Here is a 26,990-nt window from a genome sequence, read left to right on the forward strand (position 1 = left end):
TTTGATCTTCTTCCTACTCCCTGAGTCTTATTTTACAATAGACTGAGTGAAGGAAAGCACTGAAAAACTTAAATCATTATTATATCAGGTTACCTGCAGCCAACCAGACTGTAGAACTGAAATGGAAAAAGTGAACCAGTTTTAAAAAGCTAAGTAATGCCTGACAGCTTGTTGGGTATGAAAATTCTAATATCAATGTAAGATGCTTCAGTGGTTCACCACAATTTCACTACAAGAACGATGAACTCTGGGAACTAACCCAAAGGCTGGATTATACTTGTGAATGTGCTGGCTCCATTTCTACAAAGGATAAAGTCAAGCATTCAGGAACAAAGCATATTTACTTGAACTATACAGCGTTAGGCATTTATTATACATTCATTACGCTCTACTAAATGTTTCTGTGTTTTTTTAACATTGTTTACATTTGAAGGAGCTGATATTGTGGGGTTTGGTGCAAACTGTGATACAGAAGCTGAAATCAACATGGATCTGATAAACTGCCAACTGTGTGGCTGCAAAATGCAAAATGACAGCCATTGGTATCTTTTGTGTGTGTGTGTATGTATACATATATACACATAAAGTCTACCTGAAGGACTAGGACAATGCCAAGAGTGAAGAGAGTTGAGTCTGATTTTTTTCCCCACCAAATACATTACATTTAACTACCTATCTTTGCACACTAGTTTTGGGGTCAATTCAGAAGCAGATATATGGCTTTGCAAAAGCAGGGGGCTTATGATAAATACAAAAATATTTCTATAACTACAGATAATCAGAGGACCCAGCTGGTGCTCATGATGTTGACTCTGTAAAGACAATGTTCTGTTTGTTATTCTTCGGTTTTTTGCACATTACGGTTTTGATGAGATGAGCATAGCTTGCAAATCCACATGGCCAATACATTGCAGAAGCTGCAGTCTGACTCAGAGTTTGATCACAGATTTACTATGGAGCATTGCTCACATTTAGAAACTACAGATTCGGTTCATTAATGTTTGAAGGAGTAGAATGCTGATTGCAGGTATGGATTTAAATTTGGATAACCTACGTGGAATGAAAGAATAATGCATGTTCTGGCAAGAGAAACTACTGATATTAATGTGAGTACAACTGAGCAAAGATAGCAAATACAAGGAAAAAAAGGGAACTAATTTAAGCAACGATAAAGTTCTTTGTGTAGAAGTGGCAGTTACCAATATGCACATTTGTCAGACAAATACACTGGATGCTGCTCCTTGCAACTGCTAAAGGTGCATTTAATTCCATATTTACTAAAGTGGTGTTTTAGTCTGAGAGTAGTATTGTTCATTTAAATGGTGGTACTTCTTGCCTTTATGTTTTTTTCTTATTGTAACTTGTGGGCAAATATTAGCATTTAAGATAAAACCTTTCTGCCAAGAGGCAGCATCTGCAAAAAGGGAGAAGGCAGATAAATGAAAGATACCTTTGGGCAATTAAATATGCTGGCACAAGACCTCATGCATACATATTCTTCAAAACCTAAGAAAAATGTATTTCCTTAGCAGGTAGAACTTCCACACACCTCTGTCTCCCTCTGCAGATTCCCACTTATCCTTTTCATGGCACATATGCATAGTGCAAGGCTATGCACAAAGAAGGACACTCTTTTCAGGTAAAAGGAACTTAAGAATGGTGTTTATATGTATAAATATTAAATGGAAAATTTTACTGTTAGAGGTAGCCTAATCCAGTGGCCTTCAGGCCGCATGTGGATTTCTCCCTTCCCAGGCTGATAGATGTGATGCTGCTACAGCTTTGTGTTCCCAGCTCCAGTCAATAGTGAGGCTGAGCATGTATCCCTAATAGGCAGGTGTGTGTGCACATGTACACACATGTGCATGGGCACACTGTACCGTACACACACTTGATTGGTCGCACAGGTCAACACAGGCAGAGACCGGTACCTTCACTGGCACTCACATGGACACATACAGTGCTACATTTTCCCATGCTTGCTCCTCCTAGATTTGCCCTGATGTTTTCCTTGCCTTTGGTCCTTCCCATAAACCTCTCGTAATAAGTTTAATATAGTAACCAAATGTTGTTCCCCTGTATCCCATAACAAGTCCTATACTTCTGCAGGCAACCACCCCCTCTAACTTGCATGGCTTTCAGGAGAGACAGTTTCTTTCACTGCCTCTTCTTGGTGGGTTTCCCATCAGGGTCAAAGGCCAAATTGTCCTCCTTCAATAGCTTTAGAATAGTCAATTTAGTGGGTGCTGTTTTCACTGGTGATGTTACTAGGGTTCTTCCACCAATCTTTGTGTTTATCGTGTTTAGTCTTTAATCACACAATCTAACACTTTTATATGTCCATGCAACATGTCAATGTAATTGCCCTTCTCCCTTATGTTACACTGTTTTACCGTCTAAATCACAGTCTGCATGCAGGTAACTGCAAGGAATATATTTGTGCCTGTCAGCCTCAAGGTCCAAAGTTGCAAAGCTGCTACTTAACTCTCTTGCATGGGCATTTGATCACTTAAATGAGGTTAAGGTTTCAGCTTTACTAAGATACTAAGAATGTAAGACCTCAGTGGACACAGTTCAACTCCACCGTCCTCAGCTCTGTTTCTCAGTCAGTGATATTCTCACAGGGATGAATAGATGAGAGAATTTAAGGGAAATTAAAGCTCTCACTGTTGAGAAATAAACTGTTTGCCTGAAGAGCCTTTTGTTCAAGAGGCTACTACATTCTAAAGTCACATTTCAGATACAATGATGGTGACAGACCAGGTGCCAGTAGAGGAACTGTGCAGAAATAACTGATTTATGAAAGTCAGATTTTCTGTGGAACCATTTTTCTTTGTTAAAAAAGAGTCAAAACAGTTATTTTCCTCCTGGAGCATCTGGCCATGGAGCTTACATTGTAGCAGCCTTTCCAAAAATATGCAGAACATGATGAATTCCAGATTATATGGCCTTCTATGTAGCAAACCAATTTTTCTTGTTGGCTCGAGTATATTTTTTTTCCTCTTGCATAAAAAAGATTGTTAGCTTTTAAGCTCTCTTCTGCAAACAATGTTTGGGAAATATCACTCACTTTTATTTAATTCTCAGAATTTTAATAAGGCGTACTGAGCATTAATATTTAAACTCACTTACAAAATTATTTTTCCATGGTAGTATTTGTTCAGTTTTATGACTTATAGAAGTGCAATACATTCGCATTTCAAGGGTCTAAGAAGAATTAAGAACTCTTGTCTGACACTGTAAATAGAGTTCATTCAAACTCCTATCCAGTAGAAAAAGAGCTCCATAAGATGCCAAAGAAAGAAAACAGAGACCAGAGCTTAGCTGAGAAGAAAATATGAAGAAAGACCTTGGAACTCACTCCAAAAATTATTATTTGGTAGCACTGACTTTGGACATTCAAATTGCTGTTCCATTGACTTAAGTTATTGCTATTAAAAGACAAACCAAATCATTTCTATATTCATGTAGTATTTTTATTGCTTTGGGTAATCAATATTGGATTGCTTAAAGGCATATTCATTTCCTTACAGGTACGTGATGATGTTACATTCCCAAGAGTCATATTGTGATATCTATTCTCAAAATTACTTCAGTGAAATTACTGAAATGAGATCCTATCAATATACGTAGGGGTTTCAGAAACAGATGGGAGAAACTAATTCCTTTTCTGATATTTCTGACTGTATGGAGTTGTAGTTCAGAAGATGAATAAATGACATCATCCTATGACTGTTCTTTCTTCTATTCCCAGGCATTGAGGAAAGTATCTTACATACTACTGCCAAAGTTAACTAAGCCCAAAAATAGTTGTTTCCCACATACCATCTCTCCAGAGATTTTCAAATGATTAAATAAAATGCTTCAAGAAGTACTCAGTCAGATTGTCTGTAGCAATGCATTTGTTCCTATTAGGAACAAATATTAGGAACAATATTCTACTTATTAGGTTAGAAAGGGAGTCAGTATGGGTCCCTTTCTAACCATCAGTATTATTACTGCATGGTTTATGGTAGAAAAATCAGAACCAGAGTTGCTTCAGTGTCTGTAAAAATTATTAATCTATATCATCATGAACACACTATGTTGTGATGTTGTCATGTAACCATATTACACATGACTACTGAAAATGGTCTTAACAACTAATTTAAAGTAACACAGGAGCTACTAAGAAGTTCCTAGAGTTCCCAGCTTCTGCACTGAAAAAACTCTTGACACTCTTGCAGCAAAACTGAATGTCAAACTAACTGCAGGGATATATGTAGTGTTTACAATGGCATTCCTGCCACTGCAACCACAAGTGTTTACTTACTAAACCTTTAATAAAAAAAAAAAGATGCTCAAGTTTTTCCAGAAAAGTGGAAAACCATCCTGTGGAGCTTTTGTAGAAACTTGCTTTCATTTTCAAAAGAGCTTTGCTATTGATACTTCATTCCTTGTAGTAACAGCTAAATAACATGGGCTAATCCAGTACCCTTTGAAGTCAGAGTGCCGTTATTCCCACTGAAGTAAGGAAGTAAATGTTAACAAGTAGATTGACTTCTTATCTTTACGAGTATGCCATTATCCCTAAAGTTACTCTGCTCATATGTTCACCTTTACAGCTGTGGGCCCAAGCATAATGTACTTGAGATATTCAAACCCCAGTGCAGATTAATTTGAAATCCTATCCATTTCATTCATTTCTATCATTTGCGTGAAACTTGCCAAGTGTCTTTTCTCATGCTAGTTCCTATGGGTTACTGCCGCACTTGGCATCATGGATGATATTGAAGGAAATTTGTTACCGGTTTCTTCCCGATTTGTGATTTCCCAAAGGTGGATATTTCTTCATTTTCCCCTCATTTTTTCCCCATTTGTTTCTCATATTCCAGTTTACATTTCTTTCTTGCTATATTCTCCTTCACCTCTTTTTTTTTCATCTTTGAATCCAATCTACAGGATGAGAGACTTAAACCAGGCATTTTGCTATAAGCTACAAAAAAAGGTAATACCTGAATAACCACAACAAAAAAAGGGAATGTTATAGAGTGTTCATTCATGTGGAAGCTAAAATACATGTTCGATTCTCTTACAAGGTACTTCAGAGGACAGTAAGATCAAATAATCGTGTACATGCCTCTTAGTAATTCCTTTCATTGAAATACATGTAAGCACAGGGCTGGATGACATTGAAAATAAAGTCTAACTGAAGCAAAGTTGCTCCCTGGCTTAAAATTTCACATATACATAAGAAAACTAAATTAAAATCACTAGAGAATTTCAGAATGACAAAAGACTGAATGCCAGAAGGAAATGAATCTATCTACTTCAAACAAAATGAAAAGTTTGAATCAATGCAAGAAGAATCAGTGGATTATGTCAGTTATTTATGAGATGGATGGAATTCATCAGTGAGAGAGATAGCATCAGGGAATGTAATGAGGTAACCAGAAAACTGGAAAATTAGCCAATCATCCCACAAACATTGAAAATTAGTCATCACCATAAAGCCAGCAAAATCATGTATGAGATTAACAGCAGGCATGAACGGCAAGGTTAACAAGTCTGTGTGAGATAAAAGTCAATGCTTTCCTGATTTTTCCTTTCTCTGCTTCTTCTCTGCCATTGAACTGCAAATGCCCAGAAATATGACTCATCCAGAATACATCAGATTTAAAAGATATGTCTGGATTGGTTTTGTGCCATGTGTATAGTGGATTTAACTGCGTCCATACCGTAGATTTAATATGTTTGTTCTCAGTTATTATTTGTCCAGAATTTCTAGATATCTTCAGCTGTATCAGATTCCAATCAGGCTGCAGGAGGTCAAAAAATCATAAGTGAACAGACAAAGTAACCAAGTAATTTCCAGCTGGGAAAAGAGGACAAGTCTAGGGAAAAACAGATGAATGTCCACTGCTTCCTCTATGCTATAAAACAGGTTTTGAGTGAACTAGTGCTTATTTTTAACATCTCTCTCTGTTACTTCATACATGTTGTTTTCTAACCTCTACTTCTTAAAACTTAAAAAAAAATACTGAAAGCTTTGTTAAAGATTATATATATTTAACTTCTTGAGCTATTAATAGTACGACATTTATCTGAAGAATTATAAATATGTTTATGAACCTTCTAAACATCTTACAGTTTAATCACACACATATTTTAAGGCTTTTATTGCAAAATCTTGTCCAAATCAGAGTTTGGAATAATTTTAATGAAACTTAACGAATTCCTGAGTTTACTTAAAACTGACTTCACAAAGGAAATTAATAATTATGTATAATAATTCATTTTGAGTCATTGGACTAGAATTGTTTCTTGAAAGGAGATGGAAATATAAGGAAAAAATTAAATGAAATGTTTAGTTTCTTTAGTTAAAGAAAACATAAAAAGAAGTTGTATAAGTTACCTGAAATTAGTCTGTTTGTCAAGAAATATAATACATTTTACATTTAAATTAAAGGAGGTAATCAGCGTATTCACATCTTTTTAAAGATGTCTAAAGTTAGTTTGAGTACTTTTGGAACCTACAGGTACCCATTCCCTGTCAAGTACAGTATTTGTAAAAAGACAGAGAGATGGCATTCAGCAGTACTGATCTACAGGTAGAACAATGAAAAGCATTTTTACTATCTTCATTTCTCACATAAAATAGACCTTTATTGTCCAGGGAGCCTGCCCATGAACATGTGCTTGAGAAGCTGTCATATTTGCAGCACTATTATATGCTGCTGTAAGCATTATTTTTAAAGTGCTGTGCAGTTTTGGAATGAATGTGTTTCCATAACAGAAATTTGATTAAAAACATGATTAAGTATGATTAAAATAGTAAATGGTAGCCTTCGGAAGTAGTTTAAACACTTGTTAGAGTGTTCAAAATGCAGATGGACTTTATGACCTTTTGTAAACAGAATTTAAACACAAAATATCTTTTTTCTTATTACTATTGTCAAGATATGCACTTTACTCCTCTTTTTCATGAAAAAGCAAAATAAAGCCACTTTGTTCTTCATTTTTTTTTTTTTTTTAGATTCACCCATGAAAAAGTAAAGGTGGAGAAGGTGAGAGGGTGATATGACCTTCCCTGACTGTCCTTCATCACTAGATACCCGGAATTGATTGTCACTGACTAGGAGAAGGCCCATCCCAAGAAAAAAACATATTGCTGTGTCCATGATCCATGCAGATGTCATTTGGCTTTTGAGACTGCCTCCCAGTATAGTGGGATGACAGGCATACAAACATCTGCTCTCTAGGGGTTAAATTCCTCTGTTTATGCAACTCCTGTGCTTCTTTAGATGCAATGCACCCTTCTCTATGTGGCCACAGGGACACAACCTGTCTGTAAACAGCATACTGAGCCTTGTATTTATAATGGAAACTCCTTTTTGTAAGACTTATTAATATCCAAGGAACAGGGAGCTGAATTTATAAGAGTTTCCAAAGATAAAGTAGAACTTTTCAGCTTTCAACTATTGCTTGAAATTTATCTCAAGTTAACAATAAACAAAAGACATTACCATTTAATGGACTCTTGTGAATGAAGCCAGTGATGTCAGTATGTTGCACACCTCTGTAATTCTATTGCAATAATCTCACACAAGTGTTCACTAAATGGGACTCTTCTTGACAAATTGCTAGGTATACCAAGAACTGTTAGATCTGTATCTAAACAACATCTTTTTTGTCTTTGACAGAGATGACAAGATTTGTTAGTTTGGGATTTTTTGAGAGTTATAAGTCGACTAATAAAAATGAAAATAAAAATAAAAATTCAAAGAAATACACAGAGAACTAACCCTCTGAGTTAATTACTTTATAATCCTTATTAATCATCTGACTGTTTTGTGATGTTTATTAAACTGGAAATACAAAGTTCAGCCTATTTCTGAAAGTCATTGCCAGGGACAGAAACAGATGTATTTCAGCAGCACAAGTATTGATCTGTGCTATTCATAAAGACAAGTGTTTTTCCATTTGTTCACACATATTTTATGGGGTGAACATACTTAGATCTTGTTCGAAGCTGGTTTCATGTTCTCCAGCCCTTCTTTACTCTTATTTCTACCTTTACCTTCATTTCTTTCTGACAATGATGTGGTATCGAGGTACAACTTAGCTCCCTTATGAACTCTTCTCTCTGAACCTCTCACTCCTCTGAATCTCTCACTCTTGAGACGATGCAATGGTGACTCCAAAACAGTATAACAAAGGGTGCCACCTTACTGAATCTGCAGTGAGCAGCACAGAGCTGAATGAGCACTATCTCATCTGGTTGTCTAAAAAAAGCTCTAATCAATGCCGGCGATTTTGGCAGGGGGGTAGTACAAAAACTTACTGTTTTCTTAACCAGCCCCAGCAAGATGCCCATTCATTTTCTTGACCAACAGTTTGCTCTGGTTCTTGAACATACTCACCTAGCCATGTGTTCCCAACAGATGCTGATAAATATTTACATGACGCTGTTGGTGAGGTTTGCCGCTCTGCTTTGTGTTCAAGTTTGTTCACTTTGGTTTGATTTTCATGAGCTGTGGTTTGCACCTCTTCCCATATATTTCCTTCACCTTTGCTGTACAGGCAGGGAACAGAACAGCTCCGTACAGCACACAGTTGGTGCCAGCGCTTACCTTTTGTTCAAGTCCCTCACAAAGCAAGGACTAAGCTAGCACTGGAACTACTCAGCAGGCAGTATGGTGAGAGAGGAAAAGATTGTGCAACGCTGACATCCAGTGAATATCATTGCTTATTTATGTACTAACCAAAGGAACAAAGCTAATTAGCCCTTCTCTTGTCCATGCCTTCTCTTGGTCAGACAAAGCTGATTTCATGTGGGAGCCAGAGTGAGTAGAAAAAAAAAAGTCCAACAGAATTGATGGAGAAATGCCTCAAACATGAAGAAGGATATCTGAAATGGATTTTCCTTGTCACTGAAGACGTGTTGTAGATTGTTAGCCTACCACTTCTTTCTTCCACAAGCACAGGAAAATGATTTTTTTAATATGTGAAGAAATAGAGATTTCTTGGAGATTCAGATTAATAATTTATTTCTAATCTTATCAAATAATTAAGTTAAGAATGAATGTCTCACTTTTTAAGTTAAAATCTTGAGATTTATGGAAAGTAAAGCATAATTCAATGTTTAAGAAATATATCATTAAAAGGCAATTTAGTTGGTCTTATAATCTCTTCAATCTTAAAATAGAGGATTTCAGCTATTGAATAACTCTCTAACTAGTGAAAAAAACTTGAAGAGATTCTGAGATTTTGATAGGTCATTTAGAAAGCCTATTGTTTCAGGCTTTTATAACTTTAAAACTTCTGAGGGGGTTGTGGTGGTTTTTTGTTGTTCTTGTTGGTTTAGCTTAGTAGAAACAAGTGAAAGGCATTTTCTTAATTACTTCAAAACTGAGAAGCTGCTTCTTTCCTCCAAATTCTTTCCTTTACTGAGCAGTCTTGTTTCACCTCTTCTTGCATTTGTTGTTTCAGAAAGGACATATTCATTATGGAATAACATTATAAGATTTCAGAAGCTCCACATCTCCAGCAGAATTCCGTCTTGCTAATTGTGAGTTTACATGCAGATAAGTCACTGGATCAGTGATTGTGAACTGGTCTATTAACTCTCAAGTACATTCCAAAGTTTTGAAGTTTAACCCCTAAGACCATGAAAAGTTTAGAAGCATCTCTACCATTAATCTTCAAGGAGGACTCATGTTCCTGAATTTCTTTACTGTTTCTGACAATTATCCTATAAGATGGTTTCATTTAGCTATTATGCTGTAGTATATTATACTTTTGATATTAAACAGCAATTTCCTTCATTCAACATCACAAAGGGCACCAAGATTAGTTAATTCTTGTAGACACAGGCATAAAAATAGAGGTCCCTGTCTTTCTTTGTGTACTTCTGTGGGGCCGTTGGGATATGGATCCAAATTTTGCAGTTCAGGTTTCATTTTTGTTTACAGATAGATAGCTTCATGCTGAGTGCTTAAACCACAAGAGCATTACAGCACTGCAGGGCTACTGCAAAGGTTTATTTTTCCTCTCTTGAGTCTCCTTAATCCCATTCTTGAGTATAAATACTTCCATAATCCCTTACTTTTGAGCAAAGATATCATTATTTCAGTAATCCTCATTCTGAGTGGACACTGCTGCATAAACAAAATTCCTTTAACCTGACTATGAAGAGGTATTCATGCCCAGCCTCTGCCTCTGCTTTTCCATGGCCTTTATTTCCCAGAGTGCCAGGACCTAAAAGACTACTGAGAGTCATCTGAGGGGTTTTTTCAGTTTTTATTTATGAGAAGACACTGGAAATACGCAAGGAATTATAGCTTTGAAGAGAGATTTTTTATTCATGCAGAAAGGGCCCTGAAAAAAGTACAATTGCAGAAGATGACAAAGAATAAAGCTTAGTTCTTAAAAGTGACACATCTTTCTAAGACTCTCATTTTCAACTGCTGTTGTGGGTTTTTGAATCAATATACAATTTTTGAACTTGCTTTTAGCTGAAAGCTATTTAAAAGGTCTTCTTTTCAATCAGCATCCTACAAAGGTAGAAGTGTTTATTCTTAACTTGCATTGTTATATTTTAAGAACAGAAGCCCAATTTTAAAACTTGAGTGAAAGACAAACCCTTGCCTTTTGGCACTTGTACAATAGGTGCTTACAGAAAATTCAGAGGATGGACTTTTTAATGTTAAAGCATGAAATTGCCTGTCCTGAGACACACAGAAAAAGCCGTTCTGTATGGTTTTCACTACATCAGTTGGATACTAGCAAAGCTCTATTATTTTTTGTTCTTGGAGAATCAAGACCCCTTTTTTTCCAACTAGGTCTTTAATTTTGTGTACTATCCCAAAAAACATTGAAATTAAACTAATATTCTATTTCTGGGAGCTCTCAGATCTGAGAAAGTTAGATTTCAATGTTACTTGCCAACGAGTTGATTAAAACTGGTTAATTTTTTTATGTTTCTTTGTATGTTTTATATCACCAGGTGAGGAAAAACAGGTAAATGAAGCAATGATGACTCAAGACTAGAAAGCTACTTCCTTCATTTCACGTATATGTCATCAATGTGACATCTTCCTAACTGCTCTCAAATGTTCTCATCTGATTCTTTTTTTTTTTTTTTTCCTTAAAAGAGAAGCCCTCCAATATCATTCATAATTCAGTTTTGTTGTTTGCTTTCTTCGGTTAAATGAACTGATCAACTGACATAAAATTTCCATTCTTATAAGATAAATATTTGTACATAGACATTTTGAACAATGTTTTAAGGTGATGCAACTTAAAGATCATGTTCTAGAGAAAATATATAGCATGCTCAGTACTTAAATGTGTCATTTCATAATAGCTTTATAAAATATGGTAATATTTTACCAGATTGTTCTGTAACTAGATCACTGTTACTCTGAATATTATTACCAATAAGCAGTCAGCCAGTAAACCATCCTAAAAGAACTATAAAAAAACTTGTCCTTTAATTGTACTATTGCAGACCATACGCAATAGTTGACTAGTGTACCCCATCAAAATACACATTTAATAAGTGTTGTCTTTCATCTTTCAAAGACTTGAAAGTGCTCCAGGAAGATAAACTAATCCTGGTACAGCACCATAATGTTTTACCAGTAGGTAATGGGAGGGACAGATTTCAGGACTGAAAGATCCTTAGGAAGGAGTCTGAAACTTTGGGCAAACAAGAACCATACTCTTTTACAAGGTTTTCAACACTGAACAGATGGTCTGTTCTTGGATGTGCCTAGCTTAGGGAGTGCTGTGAAAATCACATGTACTCTAAATGGGATGTTAGTTAACAGGGATGTGAACAGAAAAATCAGTAGGAAGGTAAGGTGTTAGTAAAATACTGTATTTCACTGATACTGCTCCTTATAGCAAACCTGTGCCACTAGATTTATTTACTGTGTTGCCTTTTTATGTTTAGCAACACTTCATTCCACCACATCACTAAGTTTGTACTGCCATTATGCTATCAAACAGCATATTAGTGCTCTACTGAAGCACTTAAACTGTAGCACTGCTGCAAGATGCACTGCTTTCTGGTGATGAGCTTTATAAAGCAACCTTACAAGCCTCTGTGATAGCATTTGTCTTTGCACCTTGAGTATAACACTAAAGAGATTTGATGCATTGTGTCTTGTTACGTCTGATTCTGTCAACGTGTGGCTTTGTGTGGCTCAAAGTGATATGATGTGATGTGAGCTGTAATGCATCAAAGGGACTTAAAGTTTCTTCTGCGTTCTGAATAATGACAGAAACTTTTTCTACAAGACTAATGTTATGTAATGTTACATATATAATAGAAAGGCATTTGTAGAAGAATTGCAATTCCTAGATATGGGCAGGATGAAGTGGATGCAGGTGAAAGGGGACAAATCTGTGCTACTTCTTTGAAACATACAGCAATTTAAAAGGAAGACATAAGATAATGAGCATCTAGCATCTCTAGCAAATCCTAGTATATGAGAGATGATACTTCTTCTAAAAGCACCTTGTTGAGAGTTTACAAGTTAACAAGAAAAGGAAGATTACAAAGAAGTTTTGGAATTTTAGCTGTGAAACCTACAAGCTTGTAAACTGACTCAAGGGAAAGTAGGCATTTGTGAGTAAGAGAAATAATTCTCTCTGTGTGTGTTTGTGTGAGAGAGAAATGCGGGGGTGACACAGAGAGATGCATAGTGAGACAGGCAACTGGGTGGGTAGTGGGTCAGACACCTATGAATTCAAGATGTCCTACACAAGAGGCATACAACCTAGATATTCAAGGTACCCGCTAAATGTAGATGCCAGATGTTACAGGAAATCTGTTGAGATGACTCCTTGATAGACATCATTCCTAAAACAATTTTAGATGCCTGAATTAGAAGAGGTTTTCTAGACTAAGTTTCCCTTTTTCATTTCCCCATCTCTGAAATAAGCATAATAATACCTTACTATCTCACAGACATGTGATGAAATGAACATTTGAAAGAAACCCAAGTACCTCAGAAATTAAAGCCATATGGGTAACAAGATATGTCCATCATGCAAAATGTTTTTTAAACATCAAAAGGGAGCAGCTTTGTAAATCTTACACACAGATTGGGAGGCTTTTTTGAAAATCTTTGCTATAAAAAGGTAGCTTATTGTGGAATACATTGAGAGCTGATGATGGCTGTTACCAAGAAATTTTTTGATCCAAAATAGATCACAAGCTTCATTAATGCCATCAGGTGTTCCAGATACTGTGTTTCAGGCATGGTGTAAGTACCTGTTAAAACACAGACGGAACCAGCTAAGAGTTTGGGCATATGGCAGATCAGTAGTAAATAGAAGGATATGTCTATTGAAAAGGACACATGGTAGGAGATGAAAGCAGGTCTAGGGAAGGAGTCATGATTAAGTCCTGAGAGGAGACATTGAAATGGGACTTTTAGGAAACAGAGATGAAGTGAGATGAAGTAATATTTTGCAGATCTTTTTGCTTCTACTAAACAAAATAAATGACCCTACTGTATATTTTTGTCATAAATAGAGCCAGTAGTAAACTTGATATAAATTACTGATTTCTCCTCATAGCAACAATCCTTCTTGAAGGAAGACACACAACTTTGGCAACTCTCTAGGTGCACAAATGTAACGATATTTTATTATACTATATTATTTCCATTCTAGATTACAGAACACAACAAATAACAAATAATTAAAAAAAATAGTGAGAGTTATCTTCCTGCAAGCCTGTGGAGGGGAAGAAATTATGGTATTTGATTGTGAAACATATATACAAAATGGCATCCCATTTTCATACATTCTGAAAAATCTTCAGTCACCTAGTCACCTCTACTTGCTTGTCCTTGTGAAGAAGTGAGCTGCATGATCAATCTTTTAATTTTTCCACACTGGGCAAAATCTTTTTTTGATAATTATAAATGGGTTAGAAGGCAATATCTGTCAGCATACAACCAAGAAATATTGAAAAGTTTTTCTTACAAAATACATTAGTACTACAGCAATTAGAATTTTAAAAGGAAGGTATGACAAAGACTTTTATGAGTGACATATATGAAGATGAAATTTACAATTCTTGTTTCTAGATAGAGAGGTTAATATGGCCTTCCCTATACTGGTGGTGGAAAGTTAACCAGATCTCTTCCACCTTTGATATTTCTTTCTGCAGGAATAGAATCATACAAATAGAGATTCCAACCCTGTCATATGACAGTCTTCTGCAATTTTTTTTTAGCTGGTCTTATTGGTACGCAAGGTGGAGGGAAAGGAAAATCAGGGTCACTTGAAAGTGGTATTGAAATGTGTGGTTTATACAGGCACCACTGAACCCAGCTTTTAACTATGGCTTGGTTTTCTCACTACTTATGTTGACATCAACTGTATTGTGTCAGTTTATTGCAGAATCAGACCTACCTGTAACTCACAGAAGAAATAAAAAAGTGGGTATAGCTTCAGCTATAATCAGACAGGAGAGAATATTTTTCCCTTTCCATTTTATACCATCACTGTGATGGGCATGATGTAAGTGCCTCGAACTAGAATAGAATCAATGTCTCTGTGAGTACTGAAGTGAAAACTGGATATCTTTTCTGATACGTAAAAAAATCCTGATATACCTTAGTGCTGCTGTTGGAAGTTCAAAAACTAATGTATCTTCCTTAGATGGATGGAATAATTTGTTTGCTCAGAAAGTATTATCGTTTGTCACAGAAGAGAAATAAAGGAGAAACCTAGACATGCAAGCAAAGAAAAATACAGTCTTTGAGTGAGATATAACACATGATGATACCAGGATCCATGTGTTTCTTTCCTTGATCTTCTATATCACAAAACCTGACTAAGGTATAGAATTCCAAGAAATTGTTGTTTGTGCTGTTACAGGATTGCAGAAATGCAGTAGTCACTGAGAAGATAAAAGTTATAAAACTTAGCCTACTCGGAGGAATAAGAATACACATGCTTCTTTTCAGAAAGAAAACAACAAAGAAAGTTGACTGCTGTCACTTATGTATCCTATTGGGTATCAGCTGCATGTGCAACATGCATCAACTTATTTTTGTTTTGACATTTGGGCCCCTATTTTCTATAGTTTCAATTTAGTGAACCATTTGGGGCTGTCCTGGTTTCGGCTGGGATAGAGTTATTTTTCTTCCTAGTAGCAGGCATAGTGTTGTGTTTTGGATTTAGGATGAGAAGAATTTTGATAACACACTGATGGTTTAGTCATTGCTAAGTACTGCTTATGCTAGTCAAGGACTTTGTGGCTTCCCATGCTCTGCCAGGTGCACATGAAACTGGGAGGGGGCGCAGCCAGAATAGTTGATCCAAACTGACCAAAGGGCTATTCCATACCATATGATGTCATGCTCAGTATATAAGCTGCACGGAGTTGGCTGGGGGGCAGCAATCACTGCTTGGGAACTGTCTGTGTGTCGGTCGGTGGGTGGTGAGCAATTGCATTGTGCATCACTTGCTTTGTATATTATTATTATTTTATCATTATATTGCTATTATTATATTTTGTTTCAATTATTAAACTGTTCTTATCTCAACCCAGGAGTGTTTCTCACTCTTACTCCTCCAATTCTCTCCCCCATCCCATCGGGGCAGGGGGAGTGAGCGAGTGGCTGCGTGGTGCTTAGTTGCTGGCTGGGGCTAAACCACGACAGGGGCCTAGTATGGAACTGAACCTCAGGAACATAAATATAACCATATAGGGAACTTCTTATCTTCATTATTCTTCTCCTCATTCTCCCATCCCTTCACATATGAAACATATTCCACTCATTATTTCAGTCTTGTAAAGGCTTTTGAGTGTCAGGTTGATGAACTAGCCTTCATTTTTTTGTTTTTCTATTTACTGTTTCTCCAGGTCACTCTTTTTCTGGTCAGCTCCCATTTCATTGCCCAAGATAAAAGTTATTCTTAAAGTATGTTGTTCTAAAATCGTTTTCAACCTGCAATTTTTAAAGCATGGTTTAAATGTGTCCAGTGTGATACTCAATACATTTACAATATATTTAAAAAATATCACCTGGCAGGTTCACACAACACCTTTTTGTGATTCAGGTAGTAATGAATAAGTAATTCACAGGATCATAAATTATAAATGGAGAAAAATGGGAAACCAATACAAATATGGCCATGCTGCAGATATGCTTGTTTTCAATTTCCATCTCTTTTTGCGGTCTAGGGTACCTGACTGATTAGTTCTTTTGAATTCTTCCTTCTATTATCTTCTCTAAGGTGTTTTTCTTTCTGATACAATTTTTTTTTTGTTCTTTATTTCAGCAGCATTATACCAATTAACTCTGCTCAAGGCAGCAGAAATTTCAAGTCTAACACTGACATAAGTGAAGGCAGTATCGAACCTCTGGACTCACAGAAAATACACATTCTGCTTGCATTTCTCTGGACTGTTAAAAGGGCTAGACATTCCTATCAAAAGGACTTACTATTCTAGTCATTGTATATGTAAACAAAGACAAGACATGACATTTCATTACAGGTACAGTATTGAGCTGAAGTAAATTTAAGGAGCAACAGCAGGTATATGTTTCCCACAGTATCTGGACAAACAGAAAAAGCACTCTTTTGTCAGGCTTTTTCTCTAACATTTCATGTTCATTTTCACCACCATCAGTATACCATTTATGGCCACCATTCAGCAGTGTGTTCCCAGAGTTATTTTACATGCACTTCGTTTATGTTTGCCATGACTTTTATTTAAGGACATTCCTAAGAACATTTTTATAAACTCTGTACAGGTCATTATTCATCTTTGTTATATGGATGGTTTACTAGTTACTTGGCAGCCTATAAGTGATTTATCAGATGAGGGCTTTGATGCCTAGAGCACCAGTTTTTCAAACTTGTCTGAAGTGGAAGTGATCTTGAGGCTGTGATATATATTGATTTGATTATTGTTTTGCAAATATTTTCTTGCTTAATATAGGGAGAATAGTATGCCCCTCCTGCAGTGTAACTACTTGTGTGAAAGGGTTTGTGCAAGTCGTCAAATAGGACACATAAATCAGTATTATTGAATGCAAAATCTGTGGCTTGATTTAAAAAAATAGGCTTGAGGCTTTCTTTTCAAGCTGAGTGTTTGGAGACTGAATGGCTTTTTATTTATTTTAATTTTTCATACTATTTTTTATCTCTTAAAATTCTGATTTTTTGCATATTTGCATTCTTTTCTTCATCTTGTGTAACAGCAGATGAATTATCTGAGAGTTTTCACTCATAAAAGGATAGTCATTAACAGGATATATGCTGTGTGCTAGACATTATTGTTGCTGTAGGACATCAAGTGAATTGAAGTATGTTCATCCCTTTGCCCATTTTTCCTTTGCTTCCCTGTCTTTAAATAATCTTAATGCTGGAAAATAATTATAATTAAACTGATTACCACATGTTAATGAAAGATAATGCCCTGTTTCATACATCTAAATAGTGGAGGTTTTGTTCATTCTTTTTCTACTCCCCTTTTTCTCCCATCTCTCTCTTTTTCCTTCTGTCCTAGGACATCTCACTTCCAACAGTTTTGGAAACATGGATCCAGTTCTCTATGGACTTTAGGTATGTCTTTCACAAAGACATGTTCTCACTACTCAACCATTTACATCAGGATATTATTCTAAGATCTTCTTTTAACTTACATTTCTTTTATGTAAAGCTTTTCTTTTTTAATTTGGGGGGAGGGGGGTGTTTAGGTTTTTGGTTTCGTTTTGGTTTTTTCCTCTGGAGTCTTGGAATATTCTTTAGCGGATGGACTCCATAAAATGTCAAAAATTTTCACTTTTCATGTGGTCTTGTACAATACAGTAACATTAGAATTATTTCAATGATTCGTTAGTTATACTTTCCTTCCATAAAAATTTTCAAATTATTTGAGTATGCTTTGCTTTCTTGCTTGGTTGGTACTTAAAAGAAGACTACTTGTACTCAAATGTAGGGTAAATCACATTATACTGTTTATTGTCTGACTCTACTTTCAGACCAGAATTCTGCCTTGAAAATTTTGCAGAGCTCAATTTTCTAAACCAGGTCTTCATCTTGTGGAAATAATCAGATTTGTACTTGTCTATCTGTTACATTGGCATCTCAAGTTGTTGTACAATCTTCTACAGTGACTCGTAAAATTTTGGTACATCTCATTCTCTTCCATTTTCAGTTTGTCGTTTGTTGCTGGGGAGTAAATACTTTTCCTAGGTCATCTCAACCTTTCTCTATCTAAACAGGTTTTGTCCATCTGTGTCCACTTAGTCCTCTGAAAATGAAATCCACTGTTTTGTTTTTTAGAAAACCATCCCAGAAAACTCATCAGTGAAATGAATAATAAAGCAGCATTGATATTTCTTGAAATCTGAGCAAGCCTAGTGGAACGAGGAATCGATTTATTATCTTTCAAGTCCCATCCCATCTGTACTTCTCTTATTGGATCAGGAGGTGATCTCAGAGTGTAGTGTGATCTTATCTATTTCTCTTTTTCCTGGTGTTATGAGTATTGGGCTTTGCTTGGGTTATTGTCACAAATTATGATTTTCCAAACTAGTCCTTTGCACTTACTTCTCAGCACAGGGTTTTCCAAAATATGTAATTGTGCAGGTGAACTCCTTCAGTAGTTTTGTAAGTCTGTGATTAGCTGTTATTAGTTAATTTCCTACTTAAAGTTGCATGAGTGGTTTTTCCTCAGTTTTACAGAATAAGCTAATAGTTCTTTTTTTTTTTTCCAGAAAGTAGATACTTTTAATATCCATAAATAATACAATGTGTTTGTATGTTAGTTTTATTTTAGAGTATTTCTTTGAGTCTTACTTCTGAAGCATCGCAGTGTAACATTAGTGCTCTGACAAGTATTATTCTAGTGTTAAGTCTAAGTGCTTCATTTTATAATTTTGTGTTGCAACTTTATTTGTTGGCTCTCTTCCTACACTGATAGCTCACAATGAGAGCTATCCCAAGGATTTACAGTATTCTGAGAAGTGGCTACAGGTTCTGCAACATGACATGGCCACCACTATGCGACACATGGTAATACATAAACTTCAAAAAAAAAAGCAGAAAGGTGTGAAATAATTGGTATGAACCCAAGTTGTTGTGTCTCTTGCACCTGCAAGGCATTAGCAAGATTTAGGAGCACTTTGAAAGGGGAAAACTCAGATCAACAGGAGACGGTGCTCCAAGGAATTTAAGGGCAAATAAGGGTGCAGTTTGGAGATATGGAAGGGTGCCAAGCCTGCTGAGGTACTGTCAGAAGAAAATAGGGCCAAGGCATTTTTATCCAGCCCTGGCTTACTCATGTGTATGCTCTACACATGTGCTAAAAGTATGGAAATAAAAAGCAAGTTAGTTTTTTTTTTTTTTTTTCCTAGCACAAGCTCAAGTTTCCTCAGAAATAGAGGCACTTCATGCATACCAATGTGTATGCAGACATACAGCTATTTTGGACAGTCAGGGATTAGGGCTCAAGTGTGACATGAGAACAAACCATTACAATAGTACATGTGCTGTGAAGTGCCTTTTGAATAAGGGCTGATTTAAAAATATGCTTGTGCACATTGTGAAAGCAGGGCCTTGATGTGTAGGTCAAAGAACAGCACTTAAATGTTGGGACACTTCTCTGAATTAAAACCACCTAGCTTTTCTCAGTATCCATTGCAGCTCTGTTTTCCTCGTGATAACTCTACTGTTTAAGGTATTTGGGTTGAACCATCTGGGAACATAGAACATACGTGAATGCACATAAAAGCAGTCTCTAAAATAAAGGTTACTGCTTTTCCAAATATTTTCTATTTTTTGTCAAATGTGACATGATATTTCCAGGTAAAGAATACTTTATGTGGAAAGTGAAGGTGAAAAGGGAGGGTGAGTTAAATGGGTTGTATATCAGCTCCTTAAAAAGAGAAAAGCTTGCTTCGCATACTCTGTTCCCTAAAACAGCTTTGGGTTTTCAGTAATAAAAATATTGGGGTGGATCACAGGCATACCTTCCTTGACTTCAGTGTAATTTATTTTTCCAAGTTATATTCTTTTTGTTTTATTATTTTGATATTTTTTAAGTGTTATTTCCCCTGTATAAGAACTAAAATAATTCCTCAAGAAAAGAACAAAGCATGATGCACAGTCTTCCAGAACTACCCTTCTACATTATTGTCTTGTGTGCTAGTCTTGGGGACAAGCCATCTGTGCTTTATGATTATTCTGGCAACATTAATAAAATGTTCACACAGTGTTCTTGCTTACTGAACACACAAAACAATTATTGTCAGTTAGTTCTTTTGTTTAAAACATTCCACATATACTATCCAGTTGCAACTAAAAATCAGCCTTTGCTAACACAGGCTGATATATCAAGATTATCACTATTTCTCCTTGCACTTTATTTCAAATGGAAGATTTCTATTACAGTTGCATATAATGGTTAACAAATTTTGACTTTCATAATATCTTTTCCACATTTTCATTAATGACTAGGTCTGTCACCTTTTACTTTCACTGACTTACCTTAAACTTAATAATGCTGATGTGACTGTTCATGCAATAAAGAAGTATAAGGTGTGAAAAAAGAAGGCAGGAGCTGATGCAAATATTTATAGAAGATTAAAGCTTTATTCTCTCTCTTTATTCTTTATTCCTTCTTTTTTTTTTTTCTACAAGCAGAGATGTATTGTTCCATTAATATTGTCCAATCAATAAACACAGATAAGTAATGACATCTACTAAGATGTGAGTATTAGCTCCCATTCCATCCTACTGTTCTACCTTTATTCTATAACTTGAATTTTCCTAGGAAATCAGCCAAGGTGTGTGGACACTGGCAGTCACTGAGGCCACGGGCTCCGGAGTGGACGCTCGTGTCGGGGCACCCTTGCTAAGGTGGCAAAAGCGCAGGGAGATAGCAGGCAGCCCACCCCCTCGCCTAGAGCGGGGAAGAGCGGGAAAGGGCGAGCTGCTGACCTGTGGCAGCTCTGACGCAGCGTGGGTGGGGACAGGAGTGATGGCGGCCAAACCCGCTCACCTCTAAAAGCAGCCCCCAGGGAGCACGGCGAACAGGAGCATGGCAACCAGGATGGGCAAACAGGGCGTGGCGCGTCAGAAGGGTGTGGCGCTGTGGTTGGCGCGGCGGTTCACGCGGTCAGGGCAAGCAAGGAAGGCCAAGTCCCCCTCCTAGCTCCAAAGGGAAACTCAGGCAGTGGTCATTGTCCACCCAGGAGAATACCTGGCAGCTATGGTTACCACCCGCCCGAAAGCCGCCACCAGAAGGAATGCGGCGACCCAGACGGAGCTCCCGCACAAACACGCAGCTGTCCAGGTCGCCGGCTGCAGGGAGTGCCTGAGCCTGTCGCTTGTGCCGGAGGGCAGCGGAGATGGCAAATGTCTTCGGTGTGACCAGGCAGATGATCTGCTCAGCCTGGTGGCAGAGCTGAAGGAGGAGGTGGGAAGGCTGAGGAGTATCAGGGAGTGCAAGAGGGAGATAGACTGGTGGAGCCGCACCCGACCATCCCTGGGGCCAGGGCAGCAGGCGGAGGCCCCACAAGGAGCGGAGGATCCCCTGCCCTCTTGCTGGCAAGCAGAAGGAGGGGATCCAAGAGACAGCAGGGAATGGAAACAGGTCCCTGCCCAGGGCAGCAGGTGAATCCCCTCTCAGCCTCCCTCACCTTCCCAGTTGCCCTTACATAACAAATACGGGGCTCTGGAAGTTGAGGGCCAGGCAAGTGGGGAGGTAAGTGAAGGTGAAGGTCCAGCCAGGGGGTTGCCGAGGGCCAGTCAGTCAGCCCAACGGATTACGACTGCCCCTGTTAAGAAAAAAAGGAGGGTAATTGTGGTGGGTGATTCCCTCCTGCGGGGAACTGAGGGCCCAATCTGCCATCCAGACCCATCCCACAGGGAAATCTGCTGCTTCCCTGGGGCCCAGGTTAGAGACATTATTAAGAAACTCCCCAATCTGGTATGGCCCTCCAATTATTACCTGCTGCAGGTTTTACAGGTTGGCAGTGATGAGATTACAGAGAGAAGTCCTAAAGCGATCAAAAGGGACTTCAGGGCACAGGGGCGATTGGTTGCAGGATCGGGAGTGCAGGTAGTGTTTTACTCTATCCCATCAGTGGTAGGGAAAAATGCTAAATGGAATGGGAAAACTCACCTGATTAACAAGTGACTCAGAGGCTAGTGCCATCAGTGGAATTTTGTTTCGATCATGGGGAGGTTTACACAGCACTGGGCCTGCTGGCAGCAGATGGAGATAAACTATCTCCAAAGGGGAAAAGGATCCTCTCTCATAAGTTGGTGGGACTCATTGAGAGGGCTTTAAACTAGGTTTGAAGGGGGAAGGGGATATAACCAGACTCACTAGAGAGGAGCCCAGGGGTGGCATGGCAACATTGAAGGTCAAATCGATAACCCAGCTCAAGTGCATCTACATCAATGCACATAGCATGGGCAACAAACAGGAGGAGCTGGAAGCCCTTGTGCAGCAGGATAGCTATGACATAGTTGCCATCACAGAAACGTGGTGGGACGATTCTCATGACTGGAGTGCTGCACTGGGTGGCTACAAGCTCTTCAGAAGGGATAGGCAGGGAAGGAGAGGCGGTGGGGTGGCTCTGTATGTTAGGGAGTGTTTTGACTGTATAGAGCTCGACAGTGGTGATGATAAGGTCGAGTGCTTATGGGTAAGGATGAGGGGGAAGGCCAACAAGGCAGACGTCCTACTGGGAGTCTGCTATAGACCACCCAACTGGGATGTAGAAATAGATGAAGCATTCTATAAGCAGGTGGCAGAATTCTCACAATCGCTAGCCCTTGTTCTTGTGGGGAACTTCAACTTGCCAGACATCTGCTGGAAATACAACACAGCAGAGAGGCAGCAGTCTAGGAAGTTCCTAGAGTGTGTGGAGGATAACTTCCTGACGCAGCTGGTAAGTGAGCCTACCAGGGGAGGTGCCTCGCTTGACCTGCTGTTCTCAAACAGAGGACTTGTGGGAGATATCATGGTCCGAAGCCGTCATGGGCTTAGCAACCATGCTATGATAGAGTTCTCGATTCTTGGCAATGTAAAGAGGAGGGGCAGCAAAATTGTTACCATGGACTTCCAGAGGGCAGACTTTGGGATGTTCAGGATGCTGGTTAGGAAAGTCCCTTGGGAGGCAGCCCTGAAGGGCAAAGGGGTCCAGGAAGGCTGGGCCTTCTTCAAGAAGGAAGTCTTAAGGGCGCAGGAGCGGGCTATCCCCATGTGCCGTAAGACCAACCAGTGGGGAAGACGACTGGCCTGGCTGAACAGGGAGCTTTTGCAGGGACTCAGGGAGAAAAGGAGAGTCTACCAGCTTTGGCAGAAGGGGCAGGCAAATCAGGAAGAGTACAGGGATCTTGTTAGGTCACTCAGAGAGGAAATTAGAAAGGCAAAAGCCCAGCTAGAACTCAATCTGGCCACTGCTGTAAAAGATAATAAAAAATGTTTTTACAAGTACATCAGCAATAAAAGGAGAGCCAAGGAGAATCTCCATCTTTTGCTGGATGTGGGGGGAACATTGTCACCGAGGACAAGGAAAAGGCTGAGGTACTTAATACCTTCTTTGCCTCTGTCTTTAATAGCCAGACCAGTTATGCCCAGGGTTTTCAGCCCCCTGAGCTGGAAGACACGGACAGGGAGCAGTATGGAGCCCCCATAATCCAGGAGGAAACAGTTAATGACCTGCTACGCCACCTGGACGCTCACAGGTCTATGGGGCCGGATGGGATCCAGCCGAGAGTATTGAGAGAGCTGGCAGAGGAGATTGCCAAGCCACTCTCCATCATCTATCAGCAGTCCTAGTTAACAGGGGGGGTCCCTGATGACTGGAGGCTTGCCAATGTGATGCCCATCTACAAGAAGGGCCAGAAGGAGGACCCGGGGAACTACAGGCCTGTCAGCCTGACCTCGGTGCCGGGAAAGATTATGGAGAGGTTCATATTGAGTGAACTCAACAGGCAAGTGCAGGTCAACCAGGGCATCAGGCCCAGCCAGCATGGGTTTATGAAAGGCAGGTCCTGCTTGACCAACCTGATCTCTTTCTATGACCTGGTGACCCACCTGGTGGAGGAAGGAAAGGCTGTGGATGTCATTTACCTGGACTTTAGCAAAGCCTTTGACACAGTCTCCCATAGTGTTCTCCTTAGGAAGCTGGCAGCTCATGGCTTGGAAGGGCATACTCTTCGCTGGGTAAAAAACTGGTTGGGTGGCCGATCCCAGAGAGTTGTAGTGAATGGAGTAAAGTTCAATTGGCGGCAGGCCATGAGCAGTGTTCCCCAGGGCTCTGTTGTGGGGCCAGTCTTGTTTAATACCTTTATCAACAATCTGGATGAGGGGATTGAGTGTGCCCTCAGAAAGTTTGCAGATGACACCAAGTTGGGTGGGAGTGTCGATCTGCTCAAGGGACAGGCTGGACCGATGAGGCCAACTGTATGAGGTTCAACAAGGCCAAGTGCTGGGTCCTGCACTTGGGTCACAACAACCCCATGCAACAATACAGGCTTGGGGAAGAGTGGCTGGAAAGCTGCCTGGCAGAAAAGGACCTGGAGGTGTTGGTTGACAGCCGGCTGAACATGAGCCAGCAGTGTGCCCAGGAGGCCAAGAAGGCCAACAGCATCCTGGCTTGTATCAGGAGTAGTGTGGCCAGCAGGAGCACTGTGATTGTGCCCCTGTACTCGGCGCTGGTGAGGCCGCACCTGGAATACTGTGTCCAGTTTTGGGCCCCTCAATACAAGAAAGACATTGAGGTGCTGGAGCGTGACCAGAGAAGGGCAACAAAGCTGGTGAAGGGTCTGGAGCACAGGCCTTATGAGGAGCGGCTGAGGGAACTGGGGTTGTTTAGCCTGGAGAAGAGGAGGCTGAGGGGAGACCTTATCGCTCTCTACAACTACCTGAAAGGAGGTTGTGGTGAGATGGGTGTTGGTCGCTTCTCCCAAGTAAGAAAGGATAGGACGAGAGGCAATGGGCTCAAGCTGCACCAGGGGAGGTTTAGATTGGATATTAGGAAAAATTTCTTTACGGAAAGGGTAGTCAAGCATTGGAAGAGGCTGCCCAGAGAGGTGGTGGAGTCACCATCCCTGGAAGTGTTCAGAAAATGGGTAGACGTGGCACTTTGGGACATGGTTTAGTGGACATGGTGGTGTTGGGTTGATGGTTGGACTGATGATCTTAGAGGTCCTTTTCAACTTTGATGATTCCTAGTTTTTACTTTCATTAAAAATAACCCAGCCATCAAGCCAAGAAACACGAAATTACCACTTTACCCTTAATTGGTTTAGTGGTGGACTTGATAATGTTAGATTAATGTTTGGACTGGATGATCTTAGAGGTCTTTTCCAACCTAAACGATTCTATGATTCTATGACATTCCTTCTCTTTGATGACTTTTTATGCTTTGAAGGCCCAGTCAGGAAAATGGTTGGGGGAATATAAATACCTGTGGAAAAGTCTGGAAAATAATCTTTTCAAGCAAAACCAATATTTAAAGTAAGTAAATGATGAGCATAGGATTATCAAAGAGTCTTCTTTTAAATAAAAGAATCAGACCAATATCAGACCTGGATCCCAAAGTGCCTTTAGCATGATAAAGTGCTACTGTTTGTCGAGTATATTAGAAGTAAATGCAAATTGGATTTGTTCTTACTGCTTCAGAAACTTATTTCAGAACTGCATGAATTGTCCTTTGAAAATGACCTCTCTCTCTAGCTTCTATGCAGAGAGACTGTAGAGAGGTGAACAGTTTAGCCTGGACAAGAGGACATTGGTTTTGATAAAATTACCCTATCTTAATGTGTGCTTCAAAAGTTTTCAAGTTAATTTGAAGACAAGGTATTTATAGACCTCCATGTACAGCTTAAACTCAATCTCAGGATTTGGGATGAGATTTTTACGTGTACATGATTGATCTAGGAAGAAGAATGTCATTGAAAGTCAATAGGATGTTTCATCCTAAATTGCTTAGATTGCAGTTTTAAAGAAGTGCACAGTTTTTATTCATGCAATCCATATGAACTATTTAGAATTATAGACTAAGGGGGTTTTTTAAAGGGTAACAACTTTATTCTGCTAATCAGGGAGTCAAGGAGCATTTAGCATTTTTAAGTTAATGCAAATCTAAGTTCCATTTTTGTCACACTTTAGTGAACAAACACTTGTGAATTTTTTTCAGGACACTTTGATTTATGTGGATGCCTTACAATGAATGTAAATATGGTTTGTGATTAGTCAGATGTTCTTCTGGTTGGAAAATACAATTGCTGAAGGGAATCTCAAAGGCTTATTATAATATTTTTTTAGTCACTTCTGAATATATTAATCAAAATATAGTCAGGATGAAAAACTCATATTAAAACAATTTCCTCTGTTTATGCAACCAATAACACTTTCAGACATTCATATGAACACTTAAATATCTCAATTAATTTTCACCTGTTCTGTTGTTTCTATATGCTTCAGACTTTGGATAACAGTGGCCCGTTTTGTAGGAAATTCAGTTATCTACAGATGTAGAAAGGCACCTTTCTGCTCAGTGTTATTTTTGAAAAAGTGAAATCTGAGTCAGACACAAATACTTTTAGGATATCTCTCCTCCTTCCATACCTACTAGTAGGATGGCATTAAAAACTGGCTTTTGCACCCTGACATAGTTTCTGTTAAAGCTAGCGGAAATAATTCAATTTCACTTTTCTTCACTGAGAGTTGCACTTTCTAATTCTTTCACACTAGCTTAGTTCCATTGTGTTGCCACTTCTAGCAAAATAGGAAAATGATCAAATATAAATTCTCTTTTCTTGCACATAAACCATGTGTCATAATTTATTTTATCAGGAAGAAAATCTATTACCTTTGAGTTATTTGCTTGTTTGTCTCTTAAGCAAATCTTGTTTTGGGGGCAGTTTTTCATGATGATTTTTTTTTTTTTTAAGCTACAAAATAGTTTTACAGATGAATTGAAAAATAATTAACATACGAGAAC

The sequence above is a fragment of the Pelecanus crispus genome, chromosome 4 (genome assembly GCF_030463565.1).
Source record: "Pelecanus crispus isolate bPelCri1 chromosome 4, bPelCri1.pri, whole genome shotgun sequence".
Taxonomy (NCBI): domain Eukaryota; kingdom Metazoa; phylum Chordata; class Aves; order Pelecaniformes; family Pelecanidae; genus Pelecanus; species Pelecanus crispus.